The sequence below is a fragment of the Rhinopithecus bieti genome, unplaced genomic scaffold, assembly GCF_001698545.2.
Source record: "Rhinopithecus bieti isolate Rb0 unplaced genomic scaffold, ASM169854v2 scaffold_57691, whole genome shotgun sequence".
Lineage (NCBI taxonomy): Eukaryota > Metazoa > Chordata > Mammalia > Primates > Cercopithecidae > Rhinopithecus > Rhinopithecus bieti.
This window is the reverse complement of record NW_016824383.1, coordinates 676,497-693,805: the sequence shown is the minus strand read 5'-3', so window position 1 is coordinate 693,805 and position 17,309 is coordinate 676,497. Positions and strand designations below refer to the sequence as shown.

The following is a 17,309-nucleotide window of genomic DNA, read 5'->3' as shown; positions in this document are numbered from 1 at the left end:
CCCCCACCCGCTGCCATCCCACCGGGCCTGCTCCAACCACAACACTTCCTGCCCCCTCAGCTCCCTTCTGCAGAGAAGGTGAAGCTAGATGACTCACTTGCCTGGGCATGGAACAAAGGGATTCCTTTCCCTTTTCTTCCCCTTTATAGAGTCACAGCCTCACCAACACCCTCTCTCCCTGACGGTCTCTCACTATAAAGTCAGTCACTGAATTGTACACCTAAAACAAAGTGAATTCTATGGCACGTAAATTATTCTTCAATAAAGCTGCTAAAAACGTTAAAAGAATGTCTTAATGTAAAGATTTCATTTGATTCTTCTCTGGTTAAGCTTTGAATCAAAACTAAAGGCATTTTGGTCAGGACACCTTCCAAATGATCACACATGCACATATGTGCACATCCATACACACACACACACAGAGAGAGGACTATAGCCATCGCCCCTAATTAAAAATCAACCACAAAGGGCAAAATCTGAGAGGCACCAAGATAATCATAACCAACCTGAAATAATCAACCTCAGGCACCAGAGTCAGGAACGGTGCTGCTTCAGTCACTGCAAAATGATGTTTCTTTGCTTTCAGGAAGCCAAGACCGTCCTAGGTAGCCAAAAAGGCATAGAGTTCCTAATATTTAAGATGCCTTTTGCAGCATTTATTTTCTAATTGAGATCAAAAGAGCAAGGCAGAGGACACAATGAAGCAGCCACCAGCTCCCCTTCCCAGCCCTGGCCAGTCTCCAGTTTCGGTGGCCCCAGGTCAGCAATGCTACAGTGGATTTTGAAGTATTTATATCACAGCTATTGCACTTGAAAACTTCCATAGTTCAGCTCTCTAATTCTCCCTACACTGAAATGGGGTAGAGTAGACTTCAAGTTGGCATTCTTTTTTTTCCTGCACTTCCAAAACCTCCACGTGACCATTTTGAAAATGCAGGTGTGTTGTACCTGCAAGACCTTAAGAAATGTCTCAGAAGTTTATTTCTGTCCTGCTGCTCTATTTTGTTCGGTCAAATCAACTGCTGCCTCTGGCAGATTCTCTAATGATTGATCAGAAGGTGGGGTGTAGGTAGCTGGGTTTTCTGGTGATATTAGCTTGAAAGAGCAGTTTCTGAAGAGCTCGCTGCCTCATTCACAGGGCTCAGCTAAGCCAGAGGTTCAGCAGATGACTCAAGGAGAAGTGTAGGGGGTGAGGGACCCAAACCAGGGAAAGATCAGATGCAGTGGGTTCACTCATTTTGATAAATCTTTTATTTTTAATCATCTGTAATAAGACCATAGTACATTGCACCACGTGTATGATATATTTTGGAAAGGTAATGAAGTCTGGGGAGTAGGCAGTGTAACTCAGCTGCCAGCTATTAAATCTTTGCTTAGAAGTAGGGTAACATCAGGGATTTGTGTATGTCTATGTGTGTGCACATGTGTGTAAAAATTACAAGGCTAGTACATTAGCAGGGGCAAAAATTAGCCAGGTTCTACTACTATACTGAGATTTAGAACATCAGAGTACAGTGACTACATTTTTCTGTAGAGGTCTTTACAGCTATTTGAAATTATGAACCCATAATATGCAAATGCACGGGGCTAAGAAATACACATTCTTGGCAGAGACTGAAGATGTTATAATGTGTGCTGTAAACGGCGACGCGTATGTGTATAAAATCAGCGCGCACATACTAACTGGTCGATTATCCCCTCTAAAACCACACATAAATTCTCCTGACAGGAATTGGAATTTTGCACACATCCCAAGAATGAACTGACTCTTAATGTGCTGTGTGTGTGTGAAGGATGGAGTATTAAAAAGCATCAGGAAGGGTCACTAAGCTAAGGAAGAGTACCTGCTGATTCTCCAGTATGACAACAAAGGGTCTCGGGGCTATATTTTCCTCCTGCGCATGGTCATTATAATAGTAGTGATAGTCGATAATGTTTACTGAGTTTGGGCCTCTGTGACAGTCACTGTGCTGGGTGTTTTTCATCCATGATCTCGTTTAAGGAGAGAAAGAGAGGCAGGGAGGGGAAGAGAGAGAGAGAGAGACAGACAGAGAGAGAGTGTGTGTGTTATGTACGTGTGTATCAGAGGGATTGGGGGTGATGTGTGTGAATGTGGATGTATGCACGTGTGTTCTATTCGAATGTGTGTGTGTGTGTCCGAGGGGTTGAGAGTGATGTGTATGAATGTGGATGTGTGCACGTGTGTTCTATTCGTGTGTGTGTGTGTGTCAGAGGGGTTGGGGATAATGTGTATGAATGTGGATGTAGGCACGTGTGTTCTATTCATGTGTGTGTATGTGTCAGAGGGGTTGGGGATGATGTGTATGAATGTGGATGTAGGCACGTGTTCTATTCAAATGTGTCTGTGTGTGTGTGTGTCCGAGGGGTTGAGAGTGATGCGTATGAATGTGGATGAGTGCACGTGTGTTCTATTCATGTGTGTGTGTGTGTGTGTGTGTGTCAGAGGGGTTGGGGATAATGTGTATGAATGTGGATGTAGGCATGTGTTCTATTCAAATGTGTCTGTGTGTGTGTGTGTCCGAGGGGTTGAGAGTGATGTGTATGAATGTGGATGAGTGCACGTGTGTTCTATTCATGTGTGTGTGTGTGTGTGTGTGTGTCAGAGGGGTTGGGGATAATGTGTATGAATGTGGATGTAGGCACGTGTTCTATTCAAATGTGTCTGTGTGTGTGTGTGTCCGAGGGGTTGAGAGTGATGTGTATGAATGTGGATGAGTGCACGTGTGTTCTATTCATGTGTGTGTGTGTGTGTGTGTGTGTCAGAGGGGTTGGGGATAATGTGTATGAATGTGGATGTAGGCACGTGTTCTATTCAAATGTGTCTGTGTGTGTGTGTGTCCGAGGGGTTGAGAGTGATGTGTATGAATGTGGATGTGTGCACGTGTGTTCTATTCGTGTGTGTGTGTGTGTCAGAGGGGTTGGGGATAATGTGTATGAATGTGGATGTAGGCACGTGTGTTCTATTCATGTGTGTGTATGTGTCAGAGGGGTTGGGGATGATGTGTATGAATGTGGATGTAGGCACGTGTTCTATTCAAATGTGTCTGTGTGTGTGTGTGTCCGAGGGGTTGAGAGTGATGCGTATGAATGTGGATGAGTGCACGTGTGTTCTATTCATGTGTGTGTGTGTGTGTGTGTGTGTCAGAGGGGTTGGGGATAATGTGTATGAATGTGGATGTAGGCACGTGTGTTCTATTCGTGTGTGTGTATGTGTCAGAGGGGTTGGGGATGATGTGTATGAATGTGGATGTAGGCACGTGTTCTATTCAAATGTGTCTGTGTGTGTGTGTGTCCGAGGGGTTGAGAGTGATGCGTATGAATGTGGATGAGTGCACGTGTGTTCTATTCATGTGTGTGTGTGTGTGTGTGTGTGTCAGAGGGGTTGGGGATAATGTGTATGAATGTGGATGTAGGCATGTGTTCTATTCAAATGTGTCTGTGTGTGTGTGTGTCCGAGGGGTTGAGAGTGATGTGTATGAAGGTATATGTGTACACTTGTGTTCTACACCAATGCTTTACCACCCTGACAAATGGCTACTTTCCCAGGGAATGTAACCATTTACTTTGGTAAAAATGTTAGTCTGCCCATGAAGCAGGCAGGAAGAAGAGCTCAGTCATTAGGTACTCAGGGACTGGGGACAGAGTCCTCATACAAAAATGTGTCCTTTTGTGGTGAGACTACTTCCCACCTGGAGCCAAAGTCTGGGCCAGTCTTAGCCATTTCTGAACGAAGAACAGGACACTAGGGAAGTACAATCCAGAATCTGAGAAGAGGCAAAAAATTCCCAAACTAGAAAGCTGCTGAGTCAGGTCTATACAGAAGCAGGGTCTTAAAAATTATAAGGAAGGAAAAGAAAAAAGCCTTTAGTTAAACAATGGCTTATAATGACTTCTGCAAATAGGTGACTCTCAGGGAGGTGGTAGAATCTGGTGCATCAGAATCTGTCATAAAAAATTCCAGCAAAGCAATGGGAGTAGAATACAGGTTGATTTAGCTTTCTGTAATGTAAGCAGAAATATTATTTTATCAAATAATTCACTTTTACAACCTTTCTCTCCATCCCTACCCCACTCCCAAAGCAGTTTAGAAAAACATCCAGGGGTGGCTGGGCGCGGTGGCTCAAGCCTGTAATCCCAGCACTTTGGGAGGCCGAGATGGGTGGATCACGAGGTCAGGAGATTGAGACCATCCTGGCTAACACGGTGAAACCCTGTCTCTACTAAAACATACAAAAAACTAGCCGGGCGACATGGCGGGCACCTGTAGTCCCAGCTACTCGGGAGGCTGAGGCAGGAGAATGGCGTAAAACCTGGAAGGCGGAGCTTGCAGTGAGTGAGCTGAGATCCCACCACTGCACTCCAGCCTGGGCGGCAGAGCGAGACTCCTTCTCAAAAAAAAAAAAAAAAAAAGAAAAGAAAAACATCCAGGGATTCCAGGCATAGACAGAGGCAAGGACACATCTACTTTCCAATGGCAGGCAAGGACAATAACTAGGATGTTGCCCTCTGCTTTGTTATTGTACTACCCAGATTATGAGCAAGATTTCTGAGTTCTTGGATATTATCCAGATTAGGAGATGATTTGCAAAATGGGCACAAGCACATGTAACATCAGAGGTACATGAGAAATCAGAAGCATTTTCCCTGCCTTCAGGGAGCTTTCAATAAACACTCTGCAAGAGCCAAGACAAGAAGCCTGACATGAACAAAACTTCATCAGGTGAGCTCTGGGTCTACCACCTACTCATACTTCATCAAGACACCGGTTCCCAAGGGCTAAAGACAGTCAGAAAAATAGGAGGGCTTTTTTGTTTAAGTGGTTTATATTTATTTGTAAGCTAGTACTAGGACAGAGAACCCTTGAGATTACAAAGATGGATGATAAATCCACTGAAGGAAGCATATGCAAACGTAAGCCTTTGAATGAGGTCACTGAATCTCCTTGCCACATTTCACAGCCTAATCATTACACAAGATCTGTTAGCCTTCAAATCCTTCCCTCTGTTCCTGTCCACTCATCACCCCTAACAATACATATTACTTGGCCCACATCATACAGAGAGTGGACATAATGCAAGAGGAATTCTTATGCTGAACCACGAGCCACAGTGGTGGTTGTCATTAAGTCACATGGCTCTCATAGAAGTTGAAATATTGAAGTATCCATCTATAGAATTATAAAGCATGGGTGGATGCCTACCTCTGGGATGTCTTATCACCTGAATTTAGTGATCTGATATTTCTTGGTGCTGGTAGTTGCATTTTTACAATAGTGCTTTACGTGGCTCCAAAAGCAATTTCCTAAAATGCCCTAAGAAGAGGTATTGGTAAATGAATAAAAATAATTCCAGTTTGGTGCTGGACTAAAATAAATGGTTTTAGTACTTGGTATCAAGTGGATAATCTCTTCCTAAATTCTCATTGTTCAAGGCTAAAATGGAAATTATGCCATTTCCCGAAGCATACTGAGCTAAACTAGGCAGAAAGCCAGATGTGAACTGCACAGAGCGGGGAACCAGCTTGGGAGTTAAGATTTGCTGCAATTACTTCCCCATGCCTGACCCCCTTAACCAAATGTATTTCCTCCTGCTTCCTACACACAACTACACACAACTACAGACTTCTTCACTGAGCTTGGCCCCATGTTGGTCCCACTACCATTCCTTTGTACAGGTGGTTCCCCACCTAAATACCCTCTAGGGACTTCAGGGTCAATTTAGGTGCAGTGGAGAGAATCTGGGCTCTGGAATCAGAGCTCTTCCACTTTCATATAGCCGTATCACCTCAAGCAAGTTAACCAGAACATTCCAAGCCTCAGTTCATCATCTGCTCATTTGGAATAATAACATTACATTGAAAGTTGCTGTGAGAATGAGCGGCTACGTCACACATAAGAAGTGCCTGTTGTGGCTGCTCAGCAATGTCAGTTCTCATCCTCCTACCAGCTCCCTTCGCCAAGTTCATCGCAAGTCTCACAACTTGCCAACTCTAAGCACACAGACTCTAGGTCCCTTTTCTTTAAAATCTTACAAGCTACACTATGTCATTTAGCTCTTCAGCATAAGCTTAAATATCTTGCATATATTTTCATAAACAAATGTTTGCATCCTTGAAGGCAAGACCATGTCTTGGGCTTCTCCTGATCCCCTGCAGAACCTCACCCAGGACTAAAGACTCCATCAGAATCCTAATGCTCCTTGTATTCCCTATGGGATCACAGCTTCACTACCTGCACATACACAAAAGCAGCAAAGCTTCTGCATGACCAGGTGTTTCCAGGGCCAATCCACAACTATTGAGTGACTTTAGCTTGTTGCCTTCAAGCCTGCTGATGGTGGTCTACACTCTCACCCCGCGATCTGTTTCCAAAAGCATCCCGAGTCCCCAAAAGGGCAGGCTGCCGGGATTAGGGACAGCATTCATTGGAAGCACAGTTCCCTCAACTCAGAAGTGGAACATCGAGCTGTGTACACACAGGGGCAAGTCCTGGGATCTGCAGGTCAGGTAGGCAAAGCATGCTTTTTTCCACATAGCAAGGATGATTTCTCCCCAGTGTCCACAGCCCCCTCTGTCCACAGGGCTGCTTGGCCATTGCTGCCTGTTTGCTGTGAAGTGATTGGCCTGAGAGAAAGAGCTTTGCTCACCAGACTCTGAAGCCAGAGGGATTTCAAAGGCCCTCAAGGTCAGAAGACGCTGCCCTTTGGAGAACCCTGCAGACGGGCAGTGACCTTGAGGTAGCTGAGGGAGACCAAGGACATGGTGCCACAAGCTGGGGTCAGGAAAGCCTAAGGTCCCAAAGAAAAGATTAGCCCAGGGCCCCCCTCCCTGATACCCTGCACCTCACCCCAAGTCAAGGGGCCCAACACGACCTCTGTGGCTTCTATTTACCTTCATCAAGGCTATGCCCGATGCTGCCTTAACCTCCTTTTTCCAGCATGAAGCTGCCTCTGTTCTCTTCTCCCATCAAAGTCACTGGCTTATCTGAGACCCCACTGCTTCCCCACTCCCACGATGTTAGTACCATCCCTCACACCCTTCTCTTTGTTCCCTCACCCCCACCGTTGCCTGGCCCAGCATCCAGCACATAGTGGGAGCTCAGGAAACACTGGTTTCATAAATCAGTGTTGAGTGCATGATTCGTTTTCTAAGAAGTTCAACCAAAAATTATTTATTCTACCTTAATCCTTAAACAATTAAGCAATTTTATCCTTTGAAGTGTCTTGTGAACAACAAGTCGGCAAAATTATTCTTAGAGTGCTATAAATTTTCCTGTATTCAGAAAATCAAGGATCGCTTTCATACAAAATCACTGGGTATTGTATCAGCAAAAGACTGGAAACAACTGAAATATCAATGTAGGCGGGCTGGTGAAATAAGTCAAGGTATAATTGCCGGACAGTCAGATATCTCCAAGACATTAAGTGCAAAGTGAGATTCAATGCGTGAGATAAGCTCCCATTTCAGTAAAGAAATTTAAAAAAAAAAAAAGAAAATGCAGAAAGCATCTTGTACTTAAAGTTATCTAAACAAAATTTAAAAAAAAGAAATTTTTTAAAAATACCATGCCCATGGATGCACACATACATACATATGTTTTGTATTGCATACAATGTATTTAAACTGAAGAAACCATTAATAGTGGTTGCCTCAGGGTAAGGAAACTAACAGCAGTGAGAAAAAGATGTTTCACTTTAAAACCCCTTTTGTACCTTTTGAATTTTAAACCATGGAGGGGTTGACCTATTCGGAAAAATTAAATTAAAAATTCAAAGCAAACAATGTGTGGAAAAGTAATAAAAAATCTGCTTTAGGAAAACATAAAAGAGAAATCCTCATTTAAAAACAGTTCAAGGCAGCCTCTTGCGTCATCTGTTAACTGCAGGAGAAAAACTGAGGAGGCACCGTGGCTGCAGGAGGACTGGCCAGTGGGGTGGCGGGGAGGCGGGTGCAGCAGGTTCTGGCCCTGGGCTCCTCAGCTGCCTTCTGGAAGGACCTGAGAGCAGGGCAGCCTCCCTGGGCCTCGTCTGAAGCAGCTCTTAGAGCAGGCAAGCCTGTTTCCTGTCTGGGAGTTGAGGTCGTCAGGTAGACACAAGCCAGTTACTTAGTGACAATCTCATTTTAAAAAGAGGAGACACTCCATAAAAGGAGAGAAAGCTTTCTTCCCTCCAGAAGTTGCTGGTGCGGAGATTAAAACCCCAAATCCCCATTCACTGGAGTGCAATGACACCAGTGCTGCTGACTTCAGGAGCTTAAAATACATGTGGGGACACACCCTTTCCCCCAAACACACCTGCTGCTTTTTCCTCCCTCTTCCCACATCCTCTCTTGACAGGCCAAGTGCCCATTTATGACAGAGCTGAAAAATGTCCTTTTTTGTTCTAATATTTCCTGTGGGGCCCCTCCCCTCTTTTATGGCTGCCATTCAAAGCCATCTGGGATGACCCACCAACCAGAGGAAGCTTCAGAATTGAAACAATCAAAACATGTCACCTTTCAATAGTAACAATTAATGTCCCTGCCCCATCTCCAAAATGCACTGTTTCAAAAAGGCAACTCATGGTGATGGCTGAACACTGTGGATTCTCAGAGAGACCTATCGTATAAATGGTCCAGACAGAACTTTGTAAGGACATCCTTTCAAACACAGGGCCAGCGGTCCTCTCTGTTTCCCACGCGCTCTCTCCAAGTTCTACCGCCACCCTCCTCAAACTTGGGAAGGGACTAAAAATTGCTTTCCGTGTCTTTCTTTCAGGAATTAAGGAACACCAGAACTGAAATGGCTCTTCAAGATAGCCTCATGCTACACATGGGGAAACTGAGGCCCATAAAAGAGTGTGTCCCCATCTAGAAGCCCTGCTGCTCCCCCTTCCAATGCAGAGTACCCCTGTAGCCACAGCCTCCCCTAGGGTGGCCCCTGCAACCTGTGTCCTGGGCTCACTGCATTGTCTGGTAGGCAGCCACTAGCCCTGTGGGGCTACTAAGCACTTGAAGTATGACTAGTGTTAGATACTAAAATGATAATATCTTGGATATATTGGGTTAAATAAAATACACGATTAAAGTTAATTTTACCTACTTCTTTTTACTTTTTAAAAAGGTGGCTACTAGGAAACTTAAAGTTACATAGATAATTCTTGCTATATTTCTATTAGGCTGCGCTGCTCCAGGTCATATGCTACTTACTCAGCCAGCTCCCAGTCAGCAGAACTGACCTGGCCTGCGCTCCATCTTTGTGTGGCCAGACATTATCCACTACAAAGACTAATCCATGCCCAGGTGCTAATTGAGTAAGGAGTGTGCCCCTAGCAGTGACATCTGGATTCAGCTCCTGAAGCCACAGCATGATTTTAATAAGCGCATCTCTCCTTCCATTCGAGGTAGGGAAGGAGGGAGGGATCCTAGCACCCCTCAAGTAGTGCTAATTCTACCTGCATGTGAGCTCATGACACCCAAGAGTCCGAATTTCTGTAGGCTGGGATTTTATTCCCTGAGATAGGGCAGTCGCTTGGGGAGAGAAGCAAGACAACAAAGCCTTAACTGTTTTTCATTTTTTGGCATCGATCCTGTCTTTTCTCATCTCTCCCTTCATGTTAGGAATAGAAATTTACAAAACATAAGTAATAGTGGCTCCCCTCACTCTTCATTGAGAGCTATTTTAAGTGCTCTGTATGTATTATCTTATCCCATTTCCCCAGCCACCCTATCAAATTGGTATTATCACCAATGCATAGGTGAGGACACCGATGCTCAGAGAGCTTATGTGATGTGCCCAAAGTGATGCAGGAAAGCCACCAAGCTATGGGACTTAGGTCTCATCAATCCCAAAACCTATGCTCCTCATCATTCCTCAACTTCTAGAGCCTCAATTTCCCCATCTGCAGTATGGAGATGGTACCTGCCTGGAGGCAGGTCAGGGCCTCAGAACCCCCAAGGACCCATCCTTCCCTGGGACTAGGTTCTGGGCACTGAGGAGGTTCCAGTTTGAAGAGTCCCCATCTCTTGCCATTCCCTGGCTTAGGCTGCACCCCCTGGTCCCAGTCTTGACTCTGTGAGGCTCCACCCATGCCACCTTCCCGCTTGGGTCCCTCCTGTTTGTCTCCAAGGAGTTAAGTGCTCCTACCCCCCTAAATCAAGATTTCATCTAAGCCTCACCTCCTCCAAAAGCCCATCAAAATTCTTAAGTCAGAGAACCCTTTCACAGTTGACCATCCCATCGTGCCAATTCATGCTCTTGTTCCCAGGATGCAATGATGCTTCCATCCTTCAAGCCCCCAAGGCCCCAGAACACACACTTCAAAAGAAGCCTTGACCTCTGTGAACTTAACAAGGGTCTCATCTCCCACAGGAAGAATTCTATATTTCATTCATTGAGCAAAATAGTTCCTGAGTCCTACTGTGTGCCGGACACTCTTGTAGGCTCTGGGAACAGAACAATGCAGGAAACAAAGTCCTAGGGCTCCTGCAGGAGTGAAGACATCCCCCAAACAGTGATGCCCTAATCACATGAACCCAATGATGCGGGTTCATATTTCTTGAGTTCCTCCTGCTTAGTTTTAGGTCAAAAAAAAAAAGATTAGTTAATGGGGATTGATTCTTTTCTTGTCATGGTTAAATAAGGTATGGTACATTACTTTAAGGAATACTACACATCCATTACAAGTGCGTTTCTAAGGAACACAATGACTTAGTAATGTGATCAAATGCTCAGTAAGGGGGTAACTTGCAACATCATACACCCACACTCCTTAACACACTGATGGAGACAGGTGAGCATGAGAGGCATGTTTCTAAGCACATCCACAATGTATTGGAAGCGGAGAAGGACAACTGTTTTCCTTATGCAAAGTACAGAAGCAAAGCCTGCTAAAATCTTTAGTGAAGAGACTTGACATTTTCTTCTAAGTATCAGTGTGAGTATCAACGTGAGTATCAGGCTCTCAAGAGAAAGGAAGTTTTCTGTTTGGTAAAAGATGGCATGGATTTTAACAGTTTTGGAAAACAATGTTTTTCCCAATTATGTTTTATGTGTGTGCTTATGTGTATATGTGTGTGTGTTGGTGGTTCCAGAAAAAAAAAGACTGGAAGGAAATACACCAAAATGTGGGTGTTGTAGAAGGTTTTTGTTTTGATTTTATTCTTTTCCATATTTTCCAAATTTTCTATTATAAGTCTTACTGCTTTCATAATCAGAAAATAAGCAGTAAACTGAATGCTAATAGTTTTTTAATTTCCTCATGAATCTGTTTTTACAGGCACAAGTTCAGTGGGGTTTAGAAATCAGTAGGGTGTGAACCACCAATGAATTCCCTGCTCCTGCAGGGCTGAGTGTGCCCCTGGCCCCGAAGAGAAACCCTCCCTGCATCCACGCTGGCAGACAGCTGTCCACAGCTGTTCTGAGGAGGCTGCCAATGATGAAGCGGGTGGAAAAACACAACATTCCTGACTCTCCAAGGATGGCATTATGCTTGGAGCTCTTGCCCACCAAAGAAGTAAATAAACAGAGAGGTGGTAGCCAGTCAAGCTAGAGGAACTCCAGTCCTGGAGGTGAGTCAGCTGCCAGAGCTTCCAGACTCCCAACAGAAAATCTGAAAGAAGACTCCATCTAACTAAGCCAACCACCCTTGTCAAATCAGGGCTAACATCTCTTGACAATGGCCCTCCTGGGCTATACTTCTTGAATGTTACCTTCCCTCCCTGCCTACATGAGAGTATATATGAACAAGCTTCATTTCTGCCTCTAGGCTGAAGAGATCCAGAAGGCAGGGCCTTGGGCTGACTCAACATCATATACCCCAACAGCACTAACTGGCATATTCATTTACCAACTATGTACTTAGACACTGCTGTGTGCTAGGCACTGTTCTGCTGTCTGAGAACATAGCTGGTAAATGAATATGCCTAGTTATAGCCCAGGAGGAGACAACAGATTGCAAAACAGACAAGGTCCCTGTCCTCAGGGAACTTACACTCTGATGGGGGAAGACAGACAAGAAACAAAAGGAGAATCAAGATTATATCCAATAAAAGACTGCACATTGGGTACAGTGTACACTGCTCAGGTGATGGGTGTACCAAAATCTCAGTAGGCACCACTAAAGAACTTATTCATGAACCAAATACCACCTGTTCCCCAAAAAGCTATGAAATAAAAAAATTAAAATAAAAAGGGCCCTTGAAGCATCCAAAAGAGAGATAATAAACAGGCCTATTTGGTATGTTAAATTATATGGGAAGCATTGTCAAATAAAAAATAATGTTAAGCCTTTAAAAAAGAAAAAAAGAAAGAAAAAGATTGGCGAGGCGCAGTGGCTGCTGCTTGTAATCCCAGCACTTTGGGAGGCCAAGGTGGGCAGATCACCTGAGGTCAGGAGTTTGAGACCAGACTGACCAACACGGTAAAACCCTATCTCTACTAAAAGTACAAAAATTAACCAGCCGTGGCGGGGGCCACCTGTAATCCCAGCTACTCAGGAAGCTGAGGCAGAACTGCTTGAACCCAGAAGGCAGTGGTTGCAGTGAGCCAAGATCGTGCTGCTGCACATCAGCCTGGGTGACAAGAGCGAGAGACTCTGTCTCAAAAAAAGAAAAGAAAAGAAAAGAAAAGAATATAGTCCAGGTGATGCGTCAGTGAGAAGCCAGTTATGGGAAGATCTGAAGGAAGAACATTCCAGACAAAGAGAACAGGCAAGCCAGAAACACATGAGCTCAATGTGTTCAAGAAACAAAAAGGAGGCGGAAGGGTGGGCACAGGGAGTGAAGGGGAAGTCAGAGACACAGGCAGGGACCAGATCCCGCATGCCCAGAGTTGGTTACACAAGGGAGTGGCCTGCTCTGCCTTACTGAAGGAAACTCACTTTGCCTGCTCTGTGACACTGGATTGTGCCATGACAGCCTACAGAGAAGGACTTCATCACTACCTGTTGAATTGATGAATGGATGCTCTCAATATCCATTGGGGTTAGAGGTATGGAGGGGCCAGTCAGCTTGGCCCCAGGGTTCTCACAATGCCTATGGGAACCCCATTTATTCTTATCTACTTCTATGACTTTGCCTTCCCAACACCCCCCTTCACAGTGCCACGGAGTAAAGCAAATAAGATGCAAATTCAACTGCTGTCCACCCATCCACCCATGCCCAGCCCGCAGCATTCATTCAGGAAACGTTTTCCATGTCCAGCCCTTGCTGATGCTGAGGACATGAAGACAAGCAACGTGCCAGCCCTGCCCTCAAAAGCTCCAGCATGTGAGGTCTGTGAAAAGCTGGCCAGGTGCCACGCAAAGCCACAGCTGTCCAGCCCCGATCTCGCTATCCACAGCCTCCTACTGAAGTCTCCCCCTGGTAAAACCTGCTGTGAGCCCCTGAGACAGTTCTGATGGGCGGATCAATTCACACCAAAGGGTTAAACAGAAAGATAAGCTCAGTGCCTTGCCAGCTTCCTCCACCCCACCCAACCCCCATTCCTCCCTCCACCAACCCAGGGAAAAATTCTGTTCGGCCTCAGGAATGAAGTTGTAACTGATGGCATGGCAGGTACTATTTATTCCAGACAAAGGAGGGAGGACTTTGGTGTTGGTTTGAGGAGTGGGTGGGTGAGGGGCCATTGGGGACCTATTTGGGGCAGAGTCAGGGGAGGAAGCAAAGAGTTTTGAATGCATGCCTGAAACCTCCTTGACCAGCCCCACACAGAAATGACTCAGCTTGGAGTCAGAAGGAACCACATCTAATTTGCCACTTTCAAAATCTCCTGCATAAGAATCATTGTTGTCATTATTTAGAAAAGCCAATTATCCTCACATTAATGAGTTGTTGACAGCTGTCCTGTGAGATTTCTGGGGCGTACCTCACTTTGTGCAAATGGGAGTAGCATCTGACAAAAAGTACACACAGTGGCTCTAGAAAATTCTTGTAACCCATCGTTTCTTAGCCTTTTGGATAAGATCAAATGTGGAAAATCCCTGTGTCCTAAATTCCCCCAGGGCAGCTGGCACTCCAAGAAGCCCTGCAGGATGCTGCACACAGGCCGGGGTTCACTCCAGTACCCTCCGTGTGGTTAGTTGACAGGTTTTCTTCCAGTGGGACACAGCCATCCCGGGGAGAAGTCAGTGCTGTGGATGGTTCCAGACCCTTGAATCTCTTCTTCCCAGGAGGGGAGGAGGGGTTATAAATAGCCTGGACTCCTTCAGCCCTACACAGGCACAGATCCCACACCCCCGCCCCAGCCTCAGCCAGCTGGTCCTTCCGCGCCCAAGTTCCCACAGCCTGCTATGAGAGGGAGGACAACTGCCCACCCTTGGCGGGGGCAGGGAACAAAAATGCCCTGGTGACAGCCCCAGTGAACTGTAACTACAACCCCACCACTCCTTCATACCCCCTTCACACCGACACTGCTGGAGAGGGGTGAGGGGCCGGTAACACTAGGGGGTCTCTTATACCTGGTCAGCCCAGGAACCCCAAGCTGCGTGCTGAGAATGTTAATTCAGTGGGAAAAGTTATAGGAATAATACTCTCCCTGTCTCTCTGCCTCAGTCTCTCCCTCTGTAATTTGAACAAATAGCTGAACTATCTCGTGGGAATGCTGATGAGATTAGCATGCAATAAAAGTGAAAGGCATCGTAACACCGTATTATCATCAGCATATCAGATCTTGATTTCTTCTGTAGGACTGCTAAACACAGTAGATATGGAGTAGGGGGCACTGATTCTTATCTGTTCATGAGAGCAGAAGAATTATACCCGGCAACTCTGCACTAGTCTTGAATTCTTGATACTCTGTGTCCTTAAAAGCAATCAAACTTACAAAATATTCTCTCTTGCAAGTCACTTCTGACTAATACAGATTGACACATATTGCATCCAACTTATTTTAATAAAATTCTACTGGACTGTATATGACATTATAGACTGAAATCTAGCATCGCCCTAGAGTATTATGGCTTGGGAGGAAAACGTTCACATAACAATCACTCTGTTTATCATTCAATTCCTTCCTCCTCATACACACTGGTACAAAATAAGTGGCTAAAATCAAAGTGGCCAACTCGTAGCTCTTTTTAATTTAGACACTTTGTTTGCTCAATAAAATACAGAGTAAAAAACATTTACTGAAAACCCACTCATTGATGTTTAATGGCTGTGTCAAATACAACAACATTTATTCCAACACCCCCAGATAATTGCTCATCTTTCTCATTTGGTATCCACAACAGCGCAGCATTTGTGTCCAAGTGTAATTGATCCAAAATTGGGCTCCCTTTCAAAAATATCTGTAAAATCTAATTACTAGGAAAACAGCGTTCTGGCATCCTATGGAAAGTGGGTGCTTCAGTGAAAAAAAGCTGCAAATTCTTCTTGGCTAATCAAGCTGCATTATGTTACAAAAGGAGCTTGAGGAATTTGGGATAATGAGGGAGCAGGAAAAGTTGGGATAGTGTCAGACTGGACTTTGCAGTGACAGTCCTGCTTTTTTTAAGCCAAGGATGGGGGACAGGAAATATACCACATTTGCTGTCAAGCGTGGATTTAGAAAGTACCAGATAAAGAGGCCATGATGGGCTTGGGGTGTGGGGGTGGCATTTCTGATCTCAAGCCCTACCAGGCCTTGCCCAGGGAAGTCTCTCCACCCTTGCCTGGAAGGCTGATGTCATTTCTAGTCTCGCTGGGCCTCTAGCCACTGTAGCAGGTCACTTTCCTTTCTTGGGCCTGAGTTTGCTCATCTGTAAAATGAGTGCTCCTGATATCTCTAGGGTCTCTTTCAACTTCAAAATCCTGTGATCTTCTATAAAGCAAAGAGCATGCTTTTTGCTCATGTACTTGTGGGGCAGGGGCAGGGGCAGGGAGCGGGAGACCCCGGACCAAGGAGAATGAAGGACTGAGAGTTTCCACCTCTCACGCAGTTTTGTACCTAGTCAACACCCGGATATCGGCTCCGCTCTGGGAATAATGATTTCTTTCAGCACAGGACGACCTACCGAGGTGTTTCTACCTCGCTGCCCTGGATTTCTCAACCCCGCCAACGAGGAACAGGGCCAAGCCACCGGACTTCTCGGAGCCTCCCTCTCAGTACTGGGCACAGTATATCTTCCTCCTTTAAGGGGTCTTCCCTTACCACTCCCACTCCTCTTTCTGTCCTAGAAGCACCAGAAACTCCGGCTCTAGCCTTGCGCATGGTCCGGCGAGGCTTCCAATACAGGCAGCGCACCCCACCCACCCCCAGCTCCCCTCGGCCTTGCGCCCGCGCTGCGGAAGGTTGGGTACCAGACTCCACAGTTTCGCAGATTGCAAAGATAACGGGAGCTGCCGCTTCGCTTTTCTTTGGCTCCTCCTGGCCTTCATCCTAGTAAAACCAGACAAGCAACTGGAAAAACAAAGCAGCACAGTGACCAGAGACAATTCGCTTTCAACGGAGGAGACATGCACACCTTGAGCGAAGATGTACGCAGTTCCTGTGCGTGTCGCTGGAAACAGACCTCGCACTACCCCGCGCGGTGACAGATACCGGGTCGGGCTCGGCTTTACTTGTCTGAGGCTTGGAGGAACTGTGTGCGTGCGCCAATTTCCCCCAGCTTCCCGATTTGACAGCAGCAAGGATCTTTGAGTCCCACATGAGCGAGACTTCAGGCAAGGACCGTACTCGGTGCTCAGATCTCATCGCGAGGTGCGGGATCGCAGCCTTTGCAGCTCATTTTCCAATTTTCAAGAAAAGACAGCGCAAAGTGCGGCTGCCAAAGTCCCAGGAAAACGTCACTCACCAAAACGCTCCCGCGCCTTCCAGGCAGAAGTGCGGTAAAACTTTTGGCAGAAACCACCTGTGGCTGCCGACGGGCCCGCCCCGCTCCGGCCCGGAGGCGTCGCCGAGCCCTGGGCCGCACGCGCCCGCATAAGTTCCTTTCCAGCCCCGCGCGCCACTTCGCTCCGGGCCGCGGTGCCAGCCAGGAGGCGCGGCGCCCGCTCGCTGGCTCGCTCTCGGCTGGCTCTCCCCTCCCTCCTTCCCTCCCTCCCTTCTCCCGCCTCCTTCGTTGCATGGCTGCCGCACGGAGCCCCTGAATAGCCACCGCAGCCCCCCGCCTCCTGCCCACCGCGAGGAGGGCGCCCCTGCCCCTGCCTGCACCCCGGGGCGCGCTGACCGCCGGCCTCCTAGCAACGACCCCCACGATAGCTTTCCGGCGTGGCCCAGGCAGAGCCACCTTCCCCGCGCCCCACGACCTCCCGACCCGCCTCGGCTGCCGGGGTGCTGGGGAGACCGCGAACCCGGCAGCCGGCGCCCGAACCCGGCAGCCGGCGCCCGAACC

General features: G+C 46.6%; 1 protein-coding gene across 4 annotated transcripts in view; it reads right to left on the bottom strand.

Annotated features, from left to right (window-relative positions):
- ZBTB7C (zinc finger and BTB domain containing 7C) overlaps window positions 1–17,309 on the bottom strand; it is a 376,979-nt gene that overhangs the window by 358,338 nt on the left and 1,332 nt on the right. The gene's annotated exons all lie outside the window — the stretch shown is intronic.